Raw genomic sequence first — 10,513 nt, forward strand, 5'->3', positions numbered from 1 at the left:
CATCCTCAACCACCTTCCATCCACCTGTCACATCAACAAGAAAAATTAAATTGCATGCTTGATTTTACCAAAAAAAACCAAAAAAGTGAAAACAGATTTAGTTTACTTTCCTTGCTTACACATTCGTATGGTTTGATGCTTTTTACTTCTGTAACTTAGATAGCAGCATTAGGTTATTTTTGATTTAGTAATTCTACTTAGCATGGCTATTTAAATGGTTAATTAGGATATTGTGTGATTTAACATTATATGTTGTTTTCTTCATTACTGCAGTAGAGTAGCTCTCTTAGAATACATTTTCTCTTCTTCCATCAAAGAATCAATCTTCTTTTGACTCCATAGAAGTTTGGCTTGGAACCCCTGGGGTCTTTCGCCAGATGAACAGTGAAAATAGGCACTACCTTGACTTTTACTTATGCATATAGTACTTCCACCTCCAAGTTTGTATGAACCCCGGGTTGATAAGTAAAGATGGTAGCCCAAGAGTTGTAGCATCCTTGCTGCAATATTGGCACTCATCAGTCTAGATGAATACAAAGAGTAGCATGACTTTCAGAAGTGACCTGCGAAGCCAAAATAACAGCTTGATAGGCTTGTTATGTTGGGCTAAGTGGCATGACATCTCCAAAAGAATCAAATTGATCAAGGTGAGGAACGATCCAAGGCTCGTGAGAAGTGGAAATCATGTTGATGGAAGTGGTGTTTGGAGGTGGGAGGGAAAAAGTTCCCATAACATTAGAACGTTTGAAAATATCCACCCCAAAACTCTCATACCGGATGTCATTATTTCCCACATATGGCACATTCCCATTTGAAGAACCAGAAGAGAAAAAGGCTAACTAATCAACAGTGACTATTTCCCCTCATGAGGAAAACATAGCACACATAACAAAGAAGAAACCATGCAAAACATAACCTGAGTCCAACTTCATCCAAGTATAAGTTGATAATTGAAATTTGCATCAATGACTTCTACTTCTAAGTCAACGGTGTTCCCTTCCTATGTTAAGGGCAAGTTCGTGAGAATACCATAAGGACGAGATCCTTTGCCATCAAAGGCTTCTAAGGTGTTAGGAGACTGGTTGAGAGGCAGAGAGCCTATAGCTTTCCAAGATGAGATAGACATGATGCAAGTGGAAGCACCCTCGTCAATCACAGTCTTATGAATCATATTCCCTTTGATAATGACTTGGATTAAGAAAGCAATGATCCTGGTCCGGGTGTGACAAAGGAGCCTTCCAAGACCTTTTACTTTTGTGATGTGTTAAATTGCATTTTTAAAAGAACATAAATGAATACATCTACATGCTATAAAGAAGAGGAATATGCCAATCATCAGTAACATAAAAAAACATAAGCCATTGATAACGGAGTTCATCCAGGAGGGACTACGTCTCCGGGCCCCAGTGTGAAGATGGTGTAGGCCAATGCATTAAGTGTTGTTAATAGTGGTGATGTAAATAGAGGTGGCGTCAATATCATACAAGGAAAAATGCCCTCATGCAAGAGTGGCTCTAAGAGATGTTCCACTACTGGAACTCTCAGTCAAAAGACTCATATCAGTATAACATAAACTCATGCATGATGAGCATCCCACCAACATGGCATAAAAGGTATCTCAATGCAAAACATGCATGATGACAACCGAAGTATCCCATCAACATACAACAAAGGGATCTCAAAACATAACATGATGAATCATGATAGCAAGTACATCACATAGAAGATTCTCACAACCAAGGGCCATCTAAAGAAGTGGATGTCAAACTGCTGAAGCTGCTCTGACCATCGATTTCACGGCATCAATCGCATGACTTCTTGCACGTGGATGTTGAAACCTGCATTCCACTTAGAAAAGCAGCTGGAAAGTGAAATTAGAGAATGAAAAATATAAATGCACCATAAAATTTGTGATGTTGAGTAGTGCAAAATCGACTGTCCAAAATCTGAATTCTGAGAAGTTGAGAATCTGGGGCTCAAGGAATTTTTTAGATTCCCTCAGGATTTCTCAAAGATTATGCTCCATGGGTGGACTTGAAATCTATAACTTAGATGGCGAATCTGATCTTTCCACTACGATCCCTGTAGAAAACTGGGAAAAACAAGTATAAACTTGACTATATTCCAACATGGAAAAATTTTAACTCCATGGGGAAATTTCAAGGCTCATGGTTCTACTCCCTGTTTTTGCAGTAATCAGGGTTCCACCTTCATCCTGAAAATGGCCGAAAAATGTAGAAATATGATGGAGAAATAGAGAGCACCATTATGTTCATGGTGACGAGAGGTGTTGAATCCATATAAAATTTGTCAAAATCTGACAACATGGAAATTTGTCCCTCATGCAAAATTCATGGTTCCTACATCCATAATTAATTAATTTGCCGCAATTTGCATGCCCGCTCCTAGTTCCTCCATCTTCCTCAAACTTCGTACAATGGTAAAAACACTGGGTTTATATTCAAATACATGGAAAATTACCCAACGAGGTGGTTCGCTGAGTTGGCTATATTAAAAAAATGGTTGAGGAGCATTGGTTTTTATGTATTAAAGTGGCTTGGGTTGTTGGTTTTATAATATATATGGTGTTTATGGGGCAGCTCACTCGGGGGCTGGCCCACGTGGGCGGGGCGGTTTTGACCCCTGCCGGGCCCAAATTCAGTTATGTACATAGGGTGGTTGGGGGGGTGGTGGGGTTGGTGGCGCCCACCCCCTTTTAATATATATTTTTTGTTTTAAATAACCATAATATGCATTTATTTGAAAATCTGTTTTTGGCGGTAGGAGTCAAACTAACGACCCCGTAATTTTTCCTGAAACCTGGCTGGAGTTGCCCAGAATCTGGCGGCTGGGAAAAGTCCAAATTGTGGCCTCCTTAAGTCTGCCGAGTCATCAAAAATTAAACCCAACTTTGACTGCTTCTAACTTTCGTATACAGACTCGGATTGATGAACCGTTCACACCACCATGATTAGGACGATGAGATATATGCTCTGGTCCTAGTTTGAAATCATTCCGATCACTTTGATTTTTGAGCTTTCATGAGTCCTCCTTGTCCTCTATGTGTCTCTAGAGTCACTTGGATAAATCCTCTGCACTGAGGATCTTTTGGTCCTCCAAAAGCATGGAAAATAATCTACAACTTCTCTATACATTGTTTACATCACAAGCGTCCTAAAAAGGTCTTGCTTCCATCTCCTTCACCTTTGTTCTTCAGAGACTTAAGTAATGAGCCAACACCTGCAACCTCTGCAACCTATAGTACATTGTTTCGCAATTTACATGCTTGACTTTCATGACCAAATAATGACCCAAGTGTCCCACACTTGCCACAAGTTTATAACACATACTCAATGGTCAAGTTTACATTAAGATGGACGCAACACTCCAGCTACGAAAACAAGGCCAACCTATCATGGTTTCTTCAACAAGTGATGGAAAACACATCATCACTACAACACATGATTTACAAACATAAGGCCAAACATTATTGTCTTGACAAGTGATAGAAACATAACATGACTTTCAAAGTGTAAAATGTGACTCAAAATATGACCAGACATCATTGTTGCTGAACAAGTGATGGAAAACACATCATCACTTTTACATTTTAAAATGCAACAAGTGGTTTACAAAAGAACGACCACGAAATGACAACATGTCCAGAAACCATTTTTCACTTATCAAGGTCAATGGTTCACCTCCTTGTGGCGCATTTTCTTGTTGAACAATTGCTTCACCTGGTTCATGCACCGACGCTTTGTCTTTAAGGTGCTGCTCCGGATGGAGCCTCAAACAAGTGGCTCTTTGATGGCCACCTCTATTGCAATGATTGCAGTAGGTTTTCCTCCTCATTATCTACTTAACCTGTTTCTTTTCATAATGTTGAGAGGGTCTTTCACACCTCATCCTTTTGAGTGCTGCCATTCTTTTCCAACACTTAGAAAATGTATGGTTATGGAATCCACAAAAGGTGCATGTTTTTCGATGCCATGTTTTATGTTCATTATTATCAACATGATCATAATCGAAATGAACATTCAAAGATTGAAAGTGGTTATACCTTCCCTTGCTGTCTCTAATGTCAGTATGGCAATGAGAGCTTCCCTCAGCTCTCTCCCTGTAATGGGCACTACTATGGGATGATGGGGATGTGTTCCCATCATTCTCTTTCCTCAATGATTTCAACGATGTCTCAGATGACTCTGACACCTTACAGCACTCTCCTTTAGTGTATCTTGATCCTACAAATCGATGTTCATGCACAACCTCTAAAGGTTGAGTTATGCCTTGGTTATTAACACCAAGTTCTTCTTCCTCCTCGTGCCTCATCCTTGTAAGGAGCCTCATGTTTGTCCCTGTAATTGGAATCTCCAAATCTCCAACAAAACTCATACTATGTGAAGATGAAGCTGAAAGGAAATCAACATCTTTTACCTCCTCTTTCTATTTGGAAAGGACTGATGAGGGTTTCTCATCATCCATTGTTGGTGGTTCACTAACTGTCGTGGCGCATTCCCCAACTTCCTTTCTGACATACCCAAGTCTTGCCTGATGGGGTAATTCCTCTACTTTGATGGGGTTGACAATGCCTTGGCCACTAATGCCCAAGCCTTTTCCTTCTTACCCCATTCTCTTCAACAGTTTGGAGCCAATTCCTGTGGTATGCTTTTCAAAAACAGCGAAATCATCATTAGGAAATATACATGAAGATGGACAACTACTTTTTACCTCATGTGGATCACGCTATAGCTTTTCCAAGGCCTCATCCTTTGCTTGCAGTTGTCGCAGTAATTTTTTTTTTCCTATTTCTCTTCATGTAGGCGCATCTTCAATTCAACATTCTCTGTTTGAAGATTATGTTTGTTTTGCTTCAGTTCTTCCATGGCCTCTTTTGTGGCTTGCAACTGAAGCTGCAATCATTTCTTTTACCCTGTCTCTTTCTGTAGATTTTCATACATTATCTCTACCCTTTTGGAAATGTTGACCATGGACTCGTACATCGCTTTTTCATCCTCTGTCGCTGCACATTCCATTGTTCACGCTGCAATTCACATCAACACAAAGACCGCTCTGATACCACTTGATCCAGGTCCGAGTGTGACAAAGGACCCTTCCAAGACCTTTTACTTTCATGATGTGTTAAATTTCATTTTTAAAAGAACATAAATTAATACATCTGCATGTTGTAAAGAAGAGGAATATGTCAATCATGAACAACATAAAAAAAACACAAGCCATTGATAATGGAGTTTGTCCAGGAGGGACTACATCTCCGGGCCCCAGTGTCAAGATGGTGTAGGCCATTGCATTAAATTTTGTCAATAGTGGTGATGTACATAGAGGTGATGTCGATGTCGTACAAGGAAAAATGCACTCACGCAGGAGTGGCTCTAAGAGATGTTCCATTACAGGATCTCTCAGTCAAAAGACTCCTATCAGTATGACATAAACTCATGCATGATGAGCATGCTGCGAACATGGAATAAAAGGGATCTCAGTGCAAATCATGCATAACGACAACCTGAGTATCCCATCAACATATAGTAAAGGGATCTCAAAACATAAAATGATGAATCATGACAACAAGTACATCACACAGAAGATTCTCACAACCAAGGGCCATCTAAAGAAGCCGTTGTCAAACTGCTGAAGCTGCTCGGACCATCGATCTCATGGGATCAATCACATGACTGCTTGCACATGGATGTTCACACCTGCATTCCGCTTAGAAAAGTGGCTACAAAATGAAATGAGAGAATGACAAATCTAAATGCACCATCAGATTTGTGACGTCGAGTAGTGCAAAATCAACTGTCCAAAATCTGAATTCTGAGAAGTTGAGAATCTAGGGCTCAAGGAATCTTTTAAGATTCTCCCAGGATTCCTCAAAGATTATGCTCCATGGGTGGATTGGAAATATGCAACTCAAATGGTGAATTTGATCTTGCCATTGTGATACCTATAGAAAACCATGAAAAATAAGTATAAACTTGACTATATTTTGACATGGAATAATTTTACCTCCTTGGGGAAATTTCAAGGCTCATGGTTCCGCTCCCTGTTTTTGCAGCAACTATGGTTCCACCTTCATCCTGAAAATGGCCAAAAAATGTACAACTACGATGGAGAAATGGACAATTCCATTGCGTTCGTGGCGACGAGAGGTGTTTTATCCATATAAAATTTGTTAAAATCCGACAACATGGAAATTTGGCCCTCCTACAAAATTCATGGTTCCTGCATTAAAAATTAATTAATTCACCTCGATTTGCATGCCCACTCCTGGTTCCTCCATTTGCTTTAAACTCCATGCAATGGTAAAAATACTAGGTTTATATTAAAATACATGGTGGATTACCCAATGAGGTGGTTGGCTGAGTTGACTATATTAAAAAAATGGTTGAGGAGCATCGGTTTTTATGTATTAAATTGGGTTGGCTTGTTGGTTTGATAATATATATGGTGTTTATGGGGCCGCCCGCTCGGGGGCCAGCCAACGTGGGCTGGGCAGTTTCGATCCCCGCCGACCCTGAATTCAATTATGTACATATGGTGGTTGGTTGGGTGGTGGGGTTCGTGGCCCCCATCCAATTTTAATATATATTTTTTCTTTTAAATAACCATAATATGCATTTTTTTGAAAATTTGCTTTTGATTGTAGGAGTCAAATTAACGACCCAACAATTTCGCCAAGAATCTAGCTAGAGTTGGCCAGAATCCATTGGCTGGGAAAAGTCCAAATTGTGGCCTCCTTAAGTCTGCCGAGTCATCAAAAATTAAACCCAACTTTGACTGCTTCTAACTTTCGTATACAGACTCGGATTGATGAACCGTTCACACCACCATGATTAGGACGATGAGATATATGCTCTGGTCCTAGTTTGAAATCATTCCGATCACTTTGATTTTTGAGCTTTCGTGAGTCCTCCTTGTCCTCTATGTGTCTCTAGAGTCACTTGGATAAATCCTCTGCACTGAGGATCTTTTGGTCCTCCAAAAGCATGGAAAATAATCTACAACTTCTCTATACCTTGCTTACATCACAAGCGTCCTAAAAAGGTCTTGCTTCCATCTCCTTCACCTTTGTTCTTCAGAGACTTAAGTAATGAGCCAACACCTGCAACCTCTGCAACCTATAGTACATTGTTTCGCAATTTACATGCTTGACTTTCATGACCAAATAATGACCCAAGCGTCCCACACTTGCCACAAGTTTATAGCACATACTCAATGGTCAAGTTTACATTAAGATGGACGCAACACTCCAGCTACGAAAACAAGGCCAACCTATCATGGTTTCTTCAACAAGTGATGGAAAACACATCATCACTACAACACATGATTTACAAACATAAGGCCAAACATTATTGTCTTGAAAAGTGATAGAAACATAACATGACTTTCAAAGTGTAAAATGTGACTCAAAATATGACCAGACATCATTGTTGCTGAACAAGTGATGGAAAACACATCATCACTTTTACATTTTAAAATGCAACAAGTGGTTTACAAAAGAACGACCACGAAATGACAACATGTCCAGAAACCATTTTTCACTTATCAAGGTCAATGGGTCACCTCCTTGTGGCGCATTTTCTTGTTGAACAATTGCTTCACCTGGTTCATGCACCGACGCTTTGTCTTTAAGGTGCTGCTCCGGATGGAGCCTCAAACAAGTGGCTCTTTGATGGCCACCTCTATTGCAATGACTGCAGTAGGTTTTCCTCCTCATTATCTACTTAACCTATTTCTTTTCATAATGTTGAGAGGGTCTTTCACACCTCATCCTTTTGAGAGCTGCCATTCTTTTCCAACACTTAGAAAATGTATGGTTATGGAATCCACAAAAGGTGCATTTTTTTCGATGCCATGTTTTATGTTCATTATTATCAACATGATCATAATCGAAATGAACATTCAAAGATCGAAAGTGGTTATACCTTCCCTTGCTGTCTCTAATGTCAGTATGGCAATGAGAGCTTGCCTCAGCTCTCTCCCTGTAATGGGCACTACTATGGGATGATGGGGATGTGTTCCCATCATTCTCTTTCCTCAATGATTTCAACAATGTCTCGGATGACTCTGACACCTTACAGCACTCTCCTTTAGTGTATCTTGATCCTACAAATCGATGTTCATGCACAACCTCTAAAGGTTGAGTTATGCCTTGGTTATTAACACCAAGTTCTTCTTCCTCCTCGTGCCTCATCCTTGTAAGGAGCCTCATGTTTGTCCCTGTAATTGGAATCTCCAAATCTCCAACAAAACTCATACTATGTGAAGATGAAGCTGAAAGGAAATCAACATCTTTTACCTCCTCGTTCTATTTGGAAAGGACTGATGAGGGTTTCTCATCATCCATTGTTGGTGGTTCACTAACTGTCGTGGCGCATTCCCCAACTTCCTTTCTGACATACCCAAGTCTTGCCTGATGGGGTAATTCCTCTACTTTGATGGGGTTGACAATGCCTTGGCCACTAACGCCCAAGCCTTTTCCTTCTTACCCCATTCTCTTCAACAGTTTGGAGCCAATTCTTGTGGTATGATTTTCAAGAACAGCGAAATCATCATTAGGAAATATACATGAAGATGGAAAACTACTTTTTACCTCACGTGGATCACGCTATAGCTTTTCCAAGGCCTCATCCTTTGCTTGCAGTTGTCACAGTAATTTTTTCTTTTCCTATTTCTCTTCATGTAGGCGCATCTTCAATTCAACATTCTCTGTTTGAAGATTATGTTTGTTTTGCTTCAGTTCTTCCATGGCCTCTTTTGTGGCTTGCAACTGAAGCTGCAATAATTTCTTTTACCCTGTCTCTTTCTGTAGATTTTCATACATTATCTCTACCCTTTTGGAAATGTTGACCATGGACTCGTACATCGCTTTTTCATCCTCTATCGCTGCACATTCCATTGTTCACGCTGCAATTCACATCAACACAAAGACCGCTCTGATACCACTTGATCCAGGTCCGAGTGTGACAAAGGACCCTTCCAAGACCTTTTACTTTCATGATGTGTTAAATTTCATTTTTAAAAGAACATAAATTAATACATCTGCATGTTGTAAAGAAGAGGAATATGTCAATCATGAACAACATAAAAAAACACAAGCCATTGATAATGGAGGTTGTCCAGGAGGGACTACATCTCCGGGTCCCAGTGTCAAGATGGTGTAGGCCACTGCATTAAATGTTGTCAATAGTGGTGATGTACATAGAGGTGATGTCGATGTCGTACAAGGAAAAATACCCTCACGCAGGAGTGGCTCTAAGAGATGTTCCATTACAGGAACTCTCAGTCAAAAGAGTCCTATCAGTATGACATAAACTCATGCATGATGAGCATGCTGCGAACATGGAATAAAAGGGATCTCAGTGCAAATCATGCATAACGACAACCTGAGTATCCCATCAACATATAGTAAAGGGATCTCAAAACATAAAATGATGAATCATGACAACAAGTACATCACACAGAAGATTCTCACAACCAAGGGCCATCTAAAGAAGCCATTGTCAAACTGCTGAAGCTGCTCAGACCATCGATCTCATGGGATCAATCACATGACTGCTTGCACATGGATGTTCACACCTGCATTCCGCTTAGAAAAGTGGCTACAAAATGAAATGAGAGAATGACAAGTCTAAATGCACCATCAGATTTGTGATGTCAAGTAGTGCAAAATCAACTGTCCAAAATCTGAATTCTGAGAAGTTGAGAATCTAGGGCTCAAGGAATCTTTTAAGATTCTCCCAGGATTCCTCAAAGATTATGCTCCATGGGTGGATTGGAAATATGCAACTCAAATGGTGAATTTGATCTCGCCATTGTGATACCTATAGAAAACCATGAAAAATAAGTATAAACTTGACTATATTTTGACATGGAATAATTTTACCTCCTTGGGGAAATTTCAAGGCTCATGGTTCCGCTCCCTGTTTTTGCAGCAACTATGGTTCCACCTTCATCTTGAAAATGGCCAAAAAATGTACAACTACGATGGAGAAATGGACAATTCCATTGCGTTCGTGGCAACGAGAGGTGTTTTATCCATATAAAATTTGTTAAAATCTGACAACATGGAAATTTGGCCCTCCTACAAAATTCATGGTTCCTGCATTAAAAATTAACTAATTCACCTCGATTTGCATGCCCACTCCTGGTTCCTCCATTTGCTTTAAACTCTATGCAATGGTAAAAATACTAGGTTTATATTAAAATACATGGTGGATTACCCAATGAGGTGGTTGGCTGAGTTGACTATATTAAAAAAATGGTTGAGGAGCATCGGTTTTTATGTATTAAATTGGGTTGGCTTGTTGGTTTTATAATATATATGGTGTTTATGGGGCCGCCCGCTCGGGGGCCAGCCCACGTGGGCTGGGCAGTTTCGATCCCCGCCGACCCTGAATTCAATTATGTACATATGGTGGTTGGTTGGGTGGTGGGGTTCGTGGCCCCCATCCACTTTTAATATATATATTTTCTTTTAAATAACCATAATATG

Source organism: Pinus tabuliformis, chromosome 9, assembly GCF_031772625.1.
Source record: "Pinus tabuliformis cultivar Carrire ecotype Pingquan chromosome 9, CPIR1, whole genome shotgun sequence".
Lineage (NCBI taxonomy): Eukaryota > Viridiplantae > Streptophyta > Pinopsida > Pinales > Pinaceae > Pinus > Pinus tabuliformis.